Genomic DNA, 15086 nt, shown 5'->3' with positions numbered 1-15086 from the left:
AATTGTATATAAACATTCATTTATTCTTAATCACTTGTGATTGCAAAGCTAACTACCATTAGACATTATATAATGAAATAGAGCCACTTTGGGGTTCCCTATGAAATAAGGCATGGAACGGAACCACTCTGAAGAAGTTTTACGAGTTACGAAGGAAACTTCGAGCTCATATTGATCATGGATTGAGAACGGGAATTGAACTCTATGAGCTCGAATTTCCCATTGTTCCTCAATAGCTCAGTGGTAGAGCAGTCGACTGTTAACAGATTGGTAGTAGGTTCGAATCCTACTTGAGAAGATTTTCAATAACCTTATCATACAATTAACTAACTAGATATGGACATATTTAACCATTAAAACCACAAGTACAAGACTGATAATTGTATATACATAATTTATTCTTAATCACTTGTGAGACCAAGTTAACCACTGTTAAACATTTCAATAATCTGGTGACACTGTTAACTACTGGAGAGACATTTAACCATTATTAGTGCTACAATTGTACAAATCGATAATTATATATAACCATATTCATTTACTCCTAATTACTTTCAAGACAAAGTCAATCATATTTACACAACCTCATGTTCTAGGTGGATACTGGGTGGAAAATCTTAACGGTACGTTAATCATTACTTAAAAGAATACCAATCTTTCTCCTACCTGCACAAAAGCACCTTTCACATCAGCAATGTAACGGTAGAGCTCTCCATTACGAGCGCGGTTCATTTGGGCCTTTATCCAACGAAATTGGCCATGTAAGTTGTATTCTTCTATGAGGCGGTGCATTTTCTATATCTCCCCCATTTCTTCTACATCCGTAGACTTTTGTAAATCAATGTAGCCACCAACTACCACAAGATTCACAAGCTCTCTCAGCTTGGAGCTTTTACCAAAGCATTCAACAAGCCCTGTTATATTTTTCACTGAATCAAGTCTTGCCATAGAAAAGATAATTGGCTTTGATTTATCATTTAACAAGCCTCTGGGTGTAGCAGGTTTTGTGTTTCAGAAATGCATTTTTTATGAATTAAGTCAAAACATACTACCACAAGATTCACAAGCTCTCTCAGCTTGGAGCTTTTACCAAAGCATTCAACAAGCCCTGTTATATTTTTCACTGAATCAAGTCTTGCCATAGAAAAGATAATTGGCTTTGATTTATCATTTAACAAGCCTCTGCATCAGCCAAAAAAACAGATATTAAACCTGATTCTTATTTGCTTGTTACAAGAGCAATAGAGAAACTGCAAGAGATGTTTTGACTTAATTCATAAAAAATGCATTTCTGAAACACAAAACCTGCTACACCCAGCCATTGCAATTTTAACCAAGTGAAGATTAAAGCCATATATTCAAAATTTAAAACTACAAGCCAAAAAAATTTCTTACTAACTACAACATGATTAGTGCATTAATTGTCATATTAGGAGAGTAAAACAGGTCCAATTAGAGGCTTCATGATAATAAAACAAATTTAGGTTTGGCTTACCCTACAGTATGCTACATAGGACATTACGATTAACCGTATTATTATTATTATTATTATTTTTTTATCAATTTAGCAATGGCAGCTTCTTACAATCAAGAAAATGTCTATCTTTGTGCATTATTTGCTCGATCATATTCATATGCCTTAGAGAAGAGGCTTAAATAATATTTATTGCAGTTAGTTCATTAGATAGAGATTAATGCAACTGCTGTCAATTCGATCTTTTAATATCCAAGTTAGATGTATCTAACTTGGCCATCATGCCAGTGCAAAAAAATCAATTTAAAAAACAAAAGAGGAAGAGAACAAAATGTGTCTTTTTTTACCGTGCAAACATTTATCTTAATGAAAAATACTCACATGTGCTCTTCATTCTGTTCAGCACCATATACCAGTTTTTCAATCGAACCATGTAGAGAAGTTAGTCTCCTTTCTCTGTCCGAGTATGGGAAATATATGCACATGTCGGCACCAGGAGACACAATATTAAACTTGGGATAAAAAACATCAATGCCATGAACAACACGATACAGTCCTGGATGAGTGAAAGCAGTGTGGCTCTCATATTGTCCAACATTATTCTTGCTGAAGCAAAGTAATAAATAATGTTAGGGAATAATGTGATATGCAAGTCAAACAATATATTTACAAAGTCACATTTAGTCCACTGAAAAAAAAGTGCATAGAGCTAATTCATCAAACAACTATGTGAAAGAACCAGCTTAAATACTCAAGGATACCATTCAATTACTCTTTAATGAGATCTTATTGACTCCGGATTAGATTACAAATTCTCATCATGTGGTCATGACTCATGACTAAGTTTTTATGTAAAATTAGAAACAAAAATCTTTCCATCAATATTACTTCAATTTGACTTTTTTGAGTCTAACAAAAAAATAGTGGAAAACTGAATGCGCGATCAACATCTTGAATACTTAGTTGCTCTGTGCATTTCTGGGGATAGGGAAAGTATGACTCGAGAAACCAAATTATTAAGAGACAAAAAGAGATATTGTTAGATTTGGCAGAATGATCCAAATTAGAGCATCGTACAAAGATCACATGATATGTAAAATCTAAGTGACATGTGTCTTAAAGTGAAATGAATCTCTGAAACATTGATTACTAGTGTGATGAAAACAATTATGGAACATTCATTTTAAGTATTGTGTTTATATAAAAGAACTTACCTTCTTGCAATTTCTTGTTATGTACTAGTGATTATAAAATCTGCAAAGATCACATGATATGTATAATCTAATATGACATATGTCTTAAAGTGAAATGGATCTTTGAAACATTGATTACTAGTGTGATGAAAACAATAATGGAACATTCATTTTAAGTATTGTGTTTATATAAAAGAACTTAACTTTCTGCAATTTCTTGGTATGCACTAGTGATTATAAAATCTGCATTGTTCATTGCAATAAGGTCAGCTGTGAATTGACAAATAAAATTGTCTTCATATTTTTTCCAATATATATCAGAATCAGGATGCTTAGTCTTCTCCAAGGCATGAGCTATGTTGCACTACATGGAAAGTTCAGTAAAGAAAACATTAATAATGTCTTGGAATCCTTCCAGGCCAAAATAATGGGTGATTATGAATTTATAAGTTGATTGATCTTTGAATTTGATAATAACTTGATGTTGAAGAGTTAGTGCACCCGTGCGATTCCTAGCTTATAAGACAAGAAGGTTGCAACAAGATTTCCATCACTGTAGTTGCCAATTATCAGATCTGGAATTCCTTGTAACTCAGCCGCAATTTTGTGTGATGCATCCTTTATAGAGTAAGAGACAGTCATATTCCACAAAGCAGAAATGCCATTAGACCATGTAGACAAGACAAGATTATTGACTATTGAGTGCTCCTTCTTGTTACCTTAGAGGAGAATGAAATGATAACTAATGAAATTCTTCAACCTAGACTGCTGCTTGCAGGCTAGACTGTGGCATATAAGGTCAATAATTGCTCTGCATCCTTCAGCATGTAAATTAAAAGAAGAAAAAAAACAGATCTGAAAATTCTTAAGCTTATTATCACATATATAAAAATTTCCCTGATATGAGTTGACAAAAAAAACTGTTTCCAAGTTAAAAAAAAAAAGTTTCTAAATGTTTTATCTGTTATTGACCAAAAAGAACTTTTAGTTTCATGAATACTTCCAAACTTTCAACTGTATTAACTTGAGCTTAGTTTGCCTGAAAGGCTACCCATAACAACCAATCCCAAAGCAAGATAAATAATAAATTTAAATGAGAAAAACTGGAAATATATATACTTATTTAACTTCCTTTCTGCACTAGTGCATGGAGACAGAGAGAAGGGAAAGAACAATGAGGCTAGGCAAGATCAAAATTTGAACATCATCTGATACTCACCTCTGCAAATGTCTCTAGATAAGGCCACATGTCAAACCTTAAAATCCATTTTCTCAAAATTCCATTCTTAGTTCGTACTCGCAGTATATATGTGTGTGCAGTTCCACCAACTCTTTCCAGTCTCTGATTGCATGTTGTCCCTTTTGCCTCTAGTATCAATCTAGTAACCTAGAAGCACCACAAGGATTTCAATAAAATGTGAAACAAATATTTCTTTTGTCATACCTAGAAGGTGCTAGAACTTTTGGAATCACGTACGATCAGAATTTTTTGGAGACACATCAAGTCCTTGTTTTTGAATTTTGATCAGCATCTCATTTTCCAAAGCACGCACTTGATCAAGTATATAAATAACCTGTCCATCATGAGTGACGGTAATACTTACATTAATCAGCACAAGGTTTTATAGTTCTTAATAAAGTATTAACAAGCCAACATCATAAGCACAATAAACAACTGTTTTATTTCACTTGTAATTGATGTCATGTAGAATTCCAAACAAAACTTGAAAAACAATACCTGCCCACCAGCATCAGGCACACCTAAAATATTTGCTTGTCCAAAGTAACCATGTTGTTATACAATTACAACATTGAACACCATAGGAATTCTTCCCAGAAATGTCTCTAAGGTGTTTGAATCAGGAGCTTGAAGAATTTCTAGGAGAAGATGCACCATTTCTGACACTCTCTCTTGGTATCACCCCAACCTCTCTCAAATCCGAATCCTTGTAGTCTGCACTCAAATAATGAAGAAAAAAAAATTTAATATCTTATCTAGTGCATCCAGTAAATGAGTAGTTACTTCTACATGTAAGTAAATAGCTCCAAAACTAATAAAAATCCATAACTACATCAGTTTTTAGAGATTCTTGCTTACTCATATTCAAAGTCAGAATATGGTGTGTTGGGTAGGAGCTTAGAAAGTAATTATTCTGCCTTTGTCAATGAAGACTGGAGCTTGGATATGTTATGAATGTGATCATTTAGCATCATTGCTTACATAATATATTTGTAATAAAAATATTTGTGAATATGCAACCAGTCGTTAAGGTTACCTAACCTGCCTAGTTGAAACAGCTCTGAAATAATTCATGAACTATGACAAATGAGGAAGGTAAACTAAGAATAACACTCTAATTTAATATTTAGACTAAAAGAACAAATCTTCACCATCAAAAGAATATATTTATACATTGGTATTTTAAAATTTCTGTGAATCATGCAAAATTAATGCATATAAATATCACTGTTCTAAGATTTCAGTGAATCATGAAACATTACTACAAATATATATACGTGTTTCTAAACGATTGAATACTGCTTTCATCCATATACTTGACAAACTTACATGGCCATCATATTAGTGTGTGCGAAGAAATGCAAGGAGAGGTTCCAAACTTTCTTTGTTACGAAACATGAACGATGACAGATGACAGATGACGGTCGAGAAATTGAACCCCGATACCAATGGAGGATGATCGAGTTGGTCTAGGAAATGTTGCATTAAATGACTCAAAGTCTAGTTCAAGCACATATTTGTCAGTGCACCTGGACCAAATTTTCAAAAATCATTTTATAATTACATTTCTATGTGAAACCAAAATCAAATTATAAAATGTCACACAAAAAGGTTAAACTAATCCGCTGGTCTCTTAACCATTTGATAATTTTTAATTGGGTTGATGAACTATTTTTTTTAATTGAGTCTCTGAATTTGTATTTGTTTTTTAATCAGTCTCAACAGCCAAATATCTCTGGTATCTCTGCATTTTCTAAACTCAGTATTCTTACAGGGGAGACAATTAAATAATAATAATAATAATTCAGGTTTCTAATTAAAAATTGTCAAATAGTTTAGGGACATACAGATTAAGTAAGCAACAAAATTCATTTATTTTGTTCAACACTTTGGTGAATGGCAACCTTCCATAGCATAGGCAATGAGTATAACATTAAATAGTACCGCAGAAAATAATTCACATAAATGATATAACAGAGATAAGTCAGGCAACCCTTACTGTCCATCTACAAGTTCTTCTTTGAGTCATATTCTGCAACACTCAGATTATCCACACTGAATTCAAATGCATTAACACGAACATACTCCCAAACACCAGGTCTTGGAAGGCAAAGCTATGGACACAAAAGGAGGTAGAACTATGGCTTCCTGTGACAACAACAACAATAGCTTTTTGAAAAATTGCAATAACAAGGAAAACACGCAAAAATTCAAGTGTTGTCTGTCATTTATCGATATCAAAGCTAAAACTTAGAGCCAACAAATAGTTGGTCCGAGTGTTACTGAACTTGGTTCCCTTGAGCAAGATCTAAGGTTCTAAGGTTCGAGACTTTAAATGAAAAAAAAAACGTAACTGGAAGGAGAAATCCAACTAAAGGTATTTAGTCAGATTCCACAGAAAAGATTAATCATCAACAAATGTAATGGATACTATGCACCAAACCAATGTCATGAGTACCAAATAAAAGGAAAAAAACTAAGACTTAGAGACGTACATTGAGCTAACCTTTGCAGATTCTAACTCTTTGACAAAAGGGCTATCTTTGAGTTTCTGCATATCTTCATCCTCTTCAAGAAGCTTTTCTACCTCATCTAGAAGGTCATGTGGTTGTAGTATTCCTTTGCCCCCAGCAACATACCTTTGCAACAAAACGAGTAAACGAGTAATTATTTACTTATAAGTTATCACACACATACTTAGCACACTCATGAAGAATTTAAGAATACCCAGTTGCCACAAAATCACAACTGAACCTTTACCTGGAGAGAAGAGAGATGAACTCGTTGCGGTACCTAGAGAGGGTGTCTTGCACTCTCTCCCTCAAACTGGAAGCTCTGTCGAATATATCCGGAAGTGGGCATGGTATTGGAAATGGCAAAAACTGGGTGAAGCATTGGAAAAGAGAGACAGAACAAAAAGGAAAGAGTGTGTGAGAGAGAAAGGAAGAGGAAGACATTGGAAGAGGCAAGTGATAAGGGAGAAAGAGAAAGAAAAGGAAGAGTGTAGAAACATGCATTGTTGTTTGCACTTGGCACGTAGAAGGAAGAGGTGGCTGCATGCACTTGTCGCCCCGCAACACAGAGTGCTGCTGTACTTCTTTCAGTCTTAATTTAAATTCTCAAACGGTGGACTTGTCCTTTTGTGGTGCTCATTTTGTTACCACTTCTGTAAACGAACCTGACAGAAATCCATTTGCGGTGTGTTATTGATCAAACAAAATTTTACATGTGATGAGAATAAAACACCATTCTCCCATTAAATAGATCTCTCATATGTATGAACGAGATCTTCCACTAGTGTTTCAACCTTTATTTTCTCTCTATACACTAAGATGATTTAAGTTTTATATTTTCTCAAGCTTTTTGATAAAATACCTTTTTTGATGATGTTTTGATAAAATACATTTGTTCCTTTTTATAATTTTTATTGTAAAAATAATTGCAATTTGTTTTCTTTTTAAACAAAAAATATTCGAGTGTAATTTATGGATAGTTTTTTTTTTCTTTAATATCATTTCTATCTTAATAGATATAAATGATGACATTTGCAATCGATTAATTTTACTACCCTTCCTTTTATATTAATTTCGTTATAATTGATTTAATAATTCAATATTATTTATTAATCTTTGCTAATGAAACAAACTTAGAAATACTATTTAAGAGATTCGCATCTTGATTTTTGATAGGCTACAATAAATATTCTCTTTTTCAATTACTATTCTTTCCATATTTTTCTTCTCTAGTTTTTCTTTTTCTTTTTACCCTTTATATTTATCATTTTTTTGTAAATTGATTCTTGATGACATGTGAAACTTATGATTGACATTTGTAAATTTGGACTTTTAAAAGGGAAAAAAAACATTTAGTTTGCCTTTCAAGTAGATATATTTTCTATTATATGTTCTTGAATTTTTTTTGAAAAAAAAACGTAATTATGAAACTTTTGTATCAAATTTGATCTTGTATATTTGATGGAGGAATTTTAGTTTTTATAGTTGGCCCTACTAATAACAATCAATTCTTAAAAATGTATCGTTAACTAATTAGTTAAATTTACAATATAAGAATTATTTCATCACTTTAAAGGTAAAAGTAAGATGGTATTATAATCTAGTCATGCAATCAATAAAATTAATTAAAATGCAATTAGTAGACAGATAGATTTTCATAAAAATAAACAAAGAAGTAAATTTATATACTTATTTCTCAAAATTAAAATGAAAAAGGAGTGAATTTATTGTAGAAGGCTCCATCTGAGAATTGGATTCACCATGTCCCTTATCATTTTTTTTTTTTACAGGACCATCTCCTTTATCATATGATTGATCTATCTGGATTTAAGACTAGATCGATCATTAGATAAAAACATGTGAATTTATTATAGAGGGGTCCAGTTAGGAATTAGATTCTCCATGTCCTTTACCATGATTGATCTATCTGATTTAATTTTAAGACTAGAGCAATTAGAGTTGAAACTTTGTTTGATGGGTTCTTCATAACTCTAATAAGTGTAGCTTAGCCTTATATATGATCATATCTAGATCAGATAACGACCAAATCAAACACAAATCCATCTCTGTTAGTGCTATTAATTTGAATATATCCGGTAACTAATCAAGCTCAAGCTCAACAACGAACCAAATCAGAATAAATATCACAAAACATTATTATATTTATACTGTAGTGCATGGCTATTTAATATCTAAATCCGTTTAATGGGGTGATTAAGACAGCCTTAATTTACTGTGACAAAAGTGATTCCGAGATATTTGCAGCCATATAAAAAAGAATGCTTCATCCCATATAAAGTATAATCCAAAGAAGTGTCCAGGTGTCTATATTTAATAAACGCATCAATCCTTGCATGTTACCCTTGTACTTTTGACATGTAATCTGGTTCACTCGTACACACACACACACACACACATATATATATATATATATATATATATATATATCATAGATTCTGCAAGATATTTATTAAAAGAACTTTTTCTATCTATATAAGAGGCCTTGGGCTTGGTACTTTGGAGCAAGAAACCATTTAACCTGAAAAACAACCTTCATTACAATGAGTCCAAAGGCATCTCCATCAGCAAGCCTTATCAAAATAGGTTCGGATGGCTTTGATCTGATAGAGAGGCACTATGGTCGATTCAGAAGAAATCAAGTTCCTCCTTTTGAAGTGCCTATCATTGTGAATAGCAATAACCCTGGTGCTTCATTTGGTGGGGCTAATATTGACAACAAAGAAAACCCAAAGCCACCACGTCGTAATTGGGCTGGTAGATCATTGGTCTCACTAAGTAGTATCAACTAGTGTAAGTTCAAGTATACAAATACTTAGGTTTTTGTTCTGATTTTTTCCCCTTTTAGTGTTACATACTTGCACCAAGTATGAAAGTACTGATTTATCAAAAAGAAAAAAGAAAAATATGAGAGTACTGAAAGAGCTTGTGCATATGGTAGTGTGTATAAGGTTTGCAGCTGAATGCTTATATGTTATGATTGCCTTGTAGTGTGTGTACTATATCTCGATCTAGTGGATATGTTATATACGGGTTGGCTTTTATGTATTGATATTTGGCGTTTACATTTTCTCCCTTTGCTGGATTAATTAATGGGTTAATTATGTTTGTAGTTTTTAAATTTTTTAAAAACTTGGTTTTTAGTTTTTAATTTTTTTATCGGTTAAGATCCTTTAATTTTTTTTCATTAAGGTTTTTAACTCATAAATTTATTTTTTTACTGATTAAGGTCTTTAAATTTTTAGAAATTTTAATTTTTATTCTTTGAACAAAAATTTAAACACATTATTTTTATTTATTTAATGAGATTTCAAAGATTAAAAATTAAATTTTTTCAAAAGTTTAGAAGTTAAAAACCTTAATAAAAAAATTAAGAGACATTGACTAATAAAATAAAAGTTTAGAAATTACAAATTTTAATAGAAAAAATAAAAAATATTGACTAGTCAAATAAAAGTTTAAAAACTAAAAAATGAATTTTTAAAAAAATTAAAAATAAAAATTTAATTAACCGTTCATCAATTCACCTGGTGAAAATATCTCCGTTCCTGCAAGTGCTGTGTGTTTTATATGTACCTGTCAATAATGTGAGAGAGTGCATGTTTATATGTTTCCCCAATCATGTAGAATTACATTGAAATGTTAGTTAATACGATTTAAGGTAAATTTTTACATAGTTAATTTAATATTGAAGATTTATTTTTATTGGTAAGAATTAAAGATAATACTAGAGAATGTATACTACTGATATACTTTATTCAATCAATTAATCTAGACTTTCTTATTAAATTTATTTTAAGTTTAGAATTGATTTTGAGTTAAAGGAACTCTAGATAATTTTTATGTTAGATGAAAAAAAATTATATTAAATTTTACTACTACAGTACTACTATTTTTAGAGAAAAAAATAATTTAAGCATAAATCATATAATTTTGTTGTTAATAACAAAAATTAATTTAATTCAAAATTAATTTTACAAACATCCATCCAAACACATTGAATCCAAATAACAAATTAACTTGGTTTTGATTTATCATTTGTTAAATAAATCAAGTACTTAATTATCACAACTTACAAGAGCAATCACTATCAGGAGCTTCAAACTCTTCATTTTATGGAAGGGGAGGGATTGAGACAACCATGGGCTTCTCTTCATTTTATGGACCATGGTTTCATTTGGTTTGGGAGTTGATATTGGTCCCAACCCCTTTGCAATTGGTCCTTACCACTATTAAAAAATTCCAAATTTATCCTTCTCCAATATGTATAACGGTTCTCCTGCACTAGGGATGGTGTGAAAAATGTTGTTTTTTTGCATCCTACTAGTGCAGCAAAATCATGATTCGGTCGTGCATCTGGGTGTCGGGAAAAATGCACAATGGAAACATAATTATGTTATGGAAGGAGAGAAGATAGGGGGGAGGCAAGGATAAATATAACATATATAACAAAATCATATTTTTATTGTTCATTTTTTTTAGTATAACTTGTTACACAAAGGAATTATGATTTTGTTATGTTACATAAGGGACAAAGTTGTAATACAACAAAATCATGATTCGGTACAAATTGCAACACTTTTAATCCTTTATGGTTTTATTATATTTAATTTGGTCTCTTATTTAAAAAAGAAATAATTTAGTCTTTTATATTTTTAAAGTAAATCTCAATAGTCTTTTCAAAACAATTATTATTTTTTAATTTTGGAACATGATTTTGAATTTTTTTTAACTAATTCGATATGTGAAATTTGTTTCATTAGATTCACTTATATGAAACCTATGGTGTTAGAATTAAAAGGTGTCCTAAACATGTTAAAAATCATGTAAAAAATGTTTATCATAGGCAACTGAAAAATTATATAATATTAGATTTTTTTTATTACTTGTTGAATTCACTTTTCACATTATTTTTTCATCTCTTTTGGCTCGAGCATTGGTTGAGTTTTGTAGTTTTCATGCACTTGAATCTAATGAGATAAGTTTCATGTCTTGAATTAGTCAAAAAAAATTCAAAATTGTGTCTCAAAATTAAAAACGATCATTGTTATAAAAAAAGTTTATTTTTGCTTATTAACTCGTTGACAAGTGTATCAATTCATATTAAGTAATAAAGTACTCGAAAGTTTGAGTATCGAATCCACGTGGACTTTGGTTGTACTTAAAGTGATGCAAATTCAATCTTTAAGCAATTAGAAGAAGTAGAAGAGATAAAGAATTGTAAGTGTGAAATTTGAGGGTAAAAGGAAAAAAAAAAGAAAGCAAACTTAAACAATAGTTTAAATGCAGAAAGATGAATTTAGAATCCAAACATGTTGGGGCCTAACATGTCAAAACTACTTGTGATGCAATGTTAATGATTTTCTTTATCTAATGATATTCCTGTTTCCACCCACATCTATATATTAAGATACTCTATCTTTGGTTTCCGCATGAAGAGCCTAATTTATCTCTTCTTCTCTCTCAAATTTCTTTGCAAAATTAAAAATAATAAATTGTATTAAGATTAGAGATGCATGAAATAGGCTAAACGAATATCAATCTATTTCTAGTAATGATTTCATTTAGAAACTCTTTCTCAGTTCTTTAGAAAATAATCATTTTTCAATGCATTATCCCCTAAACACTATATGGATGATTAGACCATAATAAACAAATAGGCACAGAAAAATAGCAATAGAAACAAGATTGCATTAAATAGATGATAAGAAAAAGTTACATTACAAGAGTTGGTATGTCAGGCTCCCAACAATGGGGTATAGCCTCTCATTGTCATGAGGGACTTTACACTTCAGGGGCTGATGTGGATGGAAGAAGGGATTGGATGACTAAAAGAAGGAAAAGGAAGAATGACTAAAGAAGAATGATTTCTCCTATTAGAGATGCTCAGGCTTTGGATATATCCAATAGAGAGCTCTGAGACTCGGTGTATCTTTTCTTTCTGCTTCCTATTCCTTTTATAGGTCTAAGGTAACTTACTTTTCATGCTAACTTTGCACTTAGTGCACATTCCTAGGCTTAACGGGAATGGCGGTGAAATCACGTGCTTAGCACAGAGTTCGCGTTAAGCGCGACCTTGTGCTTTCTCGTTGGCCTTCTTCATACTAAGCATGAGCTAGTCACTAAGCGAGCAAACGCGCTGGGCCGATCTTGTGCTCTAAGCGAGCTGTCCAAGTCTATAACTTTTTTTCAAGGCTTTTTATCTAATTTTTTCATCAATTTTTTTACAAAGCACTTGAAATTTTCTTCTTTTTAACTTTTGCTGATAAAAAAATTATAATGATATTAATTTCTTCATTATTTCATTAAAAATGACGTTAGAGTGAAAAAATTCTAATCATTTTTAGCCAAAATTGACTATCAATTAAATTCAAAATTCGTAATTATCATTACTCACTTTAAAAACATTGAATTTTTTAAAAGAAAAAGAATCAAAGTGAATATAATAAAAAACATAAAAATCTAAAAATATATTTTAACCTGAATAATACTATACATTTTTTAGAAGACCATATCTTATACCAAAATCAATCTCATTTGAGTCAAATATAAAGAAGTATCTATATATTGTTCATGAAAAATAGTTTTATTCTAGATAAATATGACTACTGTATACATATTTGGCTACTATAATCTCACAATGATCATAAACTATAATGTAACTTTTTGTACACGTCTAACCAGAGATTAACTAAAAGAAAATTGTTATTATTTTTTTAATTATTTGAGAAGTATGTAAAGAGATGAGAATAATGACTCGTGCGTTTAAGACGGCAGTTGGTTGGAGTGATCCAAATTCATGGTTGAGGAGGATATGATTAATTATGTCATTGAATGACTTTCCTTTTTCACCCAAGCATATCTTATGCGAATTTGATTATCATGTTGAAGTCTAGGGAAGGAGGATGCTCGCTTTATAACACTATTTGAGTCATCTAAATTATTTTAGATTATTTTTCATGATAATATATTTTTATTTTTATATATTTTAGATTATTAACTATTTGAGCCCAACATTATTTTAGGTGTAAAGCAAATTTTGTGGTGAGAGTTTTTTTTAAAAGAAATCAATAAAACTAACAAAAAATTAGGAGCCTTATTATAAATAAAAGTATTTTTCCTCTGACATGTTTGAATCCCACTCTACAAAGAAAAAAAAATACCTTAATTACTAATACCTTAAAACCAACTTATAATAAAAGTTGCATAAATATTAGACAAAATGCATTTTTCTCCCATTTTCTCAAATTTATAATTTTAGTTTTTTTATTTTTTTAATTGAGATATTTCATTTTCATTTTTAAAAAATTCATAATTTTAGTCCCTTATTTTTTAATTGAAACATTTTATTTTTCACTTTCAAATGATTCACAGTTTGAATTCTTGTGGCTGATTTCAAACGTTGATCTATATAGTTTGTAAATATTGATTAACACATGTCTATTTATTATTTATATGACAAATAATTTTTTTAAAATTATTTAATTGTTAACAAGTTTAATTTATTAAAAAAAATTAAAAAAGTACATTATCGAGTTTGAAATTGAAAAAAGAGACTAAAATAACATATTTTTTTTAAAAAGTGAGGGACGAAATATCTTAATTAAAAAATAAAGAGATTACAATTATGAATTTAGATAAATAAAGGGATGAAAATTGTATTTGAGCCTAAATATTAATATTAAGTAAAAAAAATTCTAGGCATAAATCAAAGGTTTGAATCGCTTTATGATGAGAGAAATTGATTTTTGTTTCCTAAAGACTCATTTACTCAACTTTTTTTAAAGCTGTTTTTTTATTTATATAAATTAAGGTAATTTTTAAGAGATTTTCAGAAAATATATTGGTCTAATTCCTCCTTCAAAAAAACTAAAAGAATTGATCAAAATTACAGTACAGCTACAGCATTATCCCAAATCTAGAGATGTTTGGAGTTAAATATAATTTTTAGGCGACAACAATAACCCGAATTTTGGCCAAGAGTAACTAAACTCATCAGCATTGCACTATAGGACTCTCAAATCCAATTATGTTGGCAACTAGCCAGAAAGTCTGTGATCACTCTCACTTTCTCTCAATTTTCGACTTTTCAAAAGTGATATATTCGTATATATTCCCTCTACAAATCAAGGCTAACCGCCAAAACCAAATAAACAAATCTAAGAACTCAAATATAGATTAATATAATCATTGATATAGTGGCTTTAATTACTAGATAGATGGGCACGCCTAGATATTGTTATCTAATTTAATCCTTAGAATAATTAAGGCTTAAATTCGCCTTTTTAAAATTTTGACACTTTAATTCACTATGAATCTGTTTTCGAATTTTTAACAAAAATTATTAACTTAAAATTGATATCTTAATATAAAAGATGACAGTGATAATCTGACATATATGTTGTCGATGTGATATCGAATGAATTGACGTGAAATTGAATATTAAAATTATGTTTTTGTATCATATTAACTTATGTATTACACTATGAAATCATTTGTTATTTTAACATGTTAAGGTCACATTAATTAAGATGTCATATCAATAATTTCTATTAAAAATTAATAATAGACTAATAACGAACTAAAATACTAAATTTTAAAAGTATAATAACCAAATATGGAAATAAAATATTTGAGTGATCAAAATT

The 15086-nt window shown here is 30.2% G+C and overlaps 1 non-coding gene and 1 pseudogene across 1 annotated transcript; one reads left to right on the top strand and one right to left on the bottom strand.

Moving 5' to 3' along the window:
• Positions 1 to 226: 226 nt before the first annotated feature.
• TRNAN-GUU lies at positions 227 to 298 on the top strand. The gene has a single exon. It is a non-coding gene; the product is annotated as a tRNA-Asn (tRNA).
• An 82-nt stretch (positions 299 to 380) lies between these two features.
• On the bottom strand, positions 381 to 7112 carry LOC114425892 (annotated as a pseudogene).
• Between the last annotated feature and the right edge of the window lie 7974 nt (positions 7113 to 15086).

This window comes from Glycine soja, chromosome 9 (assembly GCF_004193775.1).
Source record: "Glycine soja cultivar W05 chromosome 9, ASM419377v2, whole genome shotgun sequence".
Lineage (NCBI taxonomy): Eukaryota > Viridiplantae > Streptophyta > Magnoliopsida > Fabales > Fabaceae > Glycine > Glycine soja.
The sequence above is the reverse complement of the archived record's forward strand: the minus strand, read 5'-3'. Positions and strand labels throughout refer to the sequence as shown.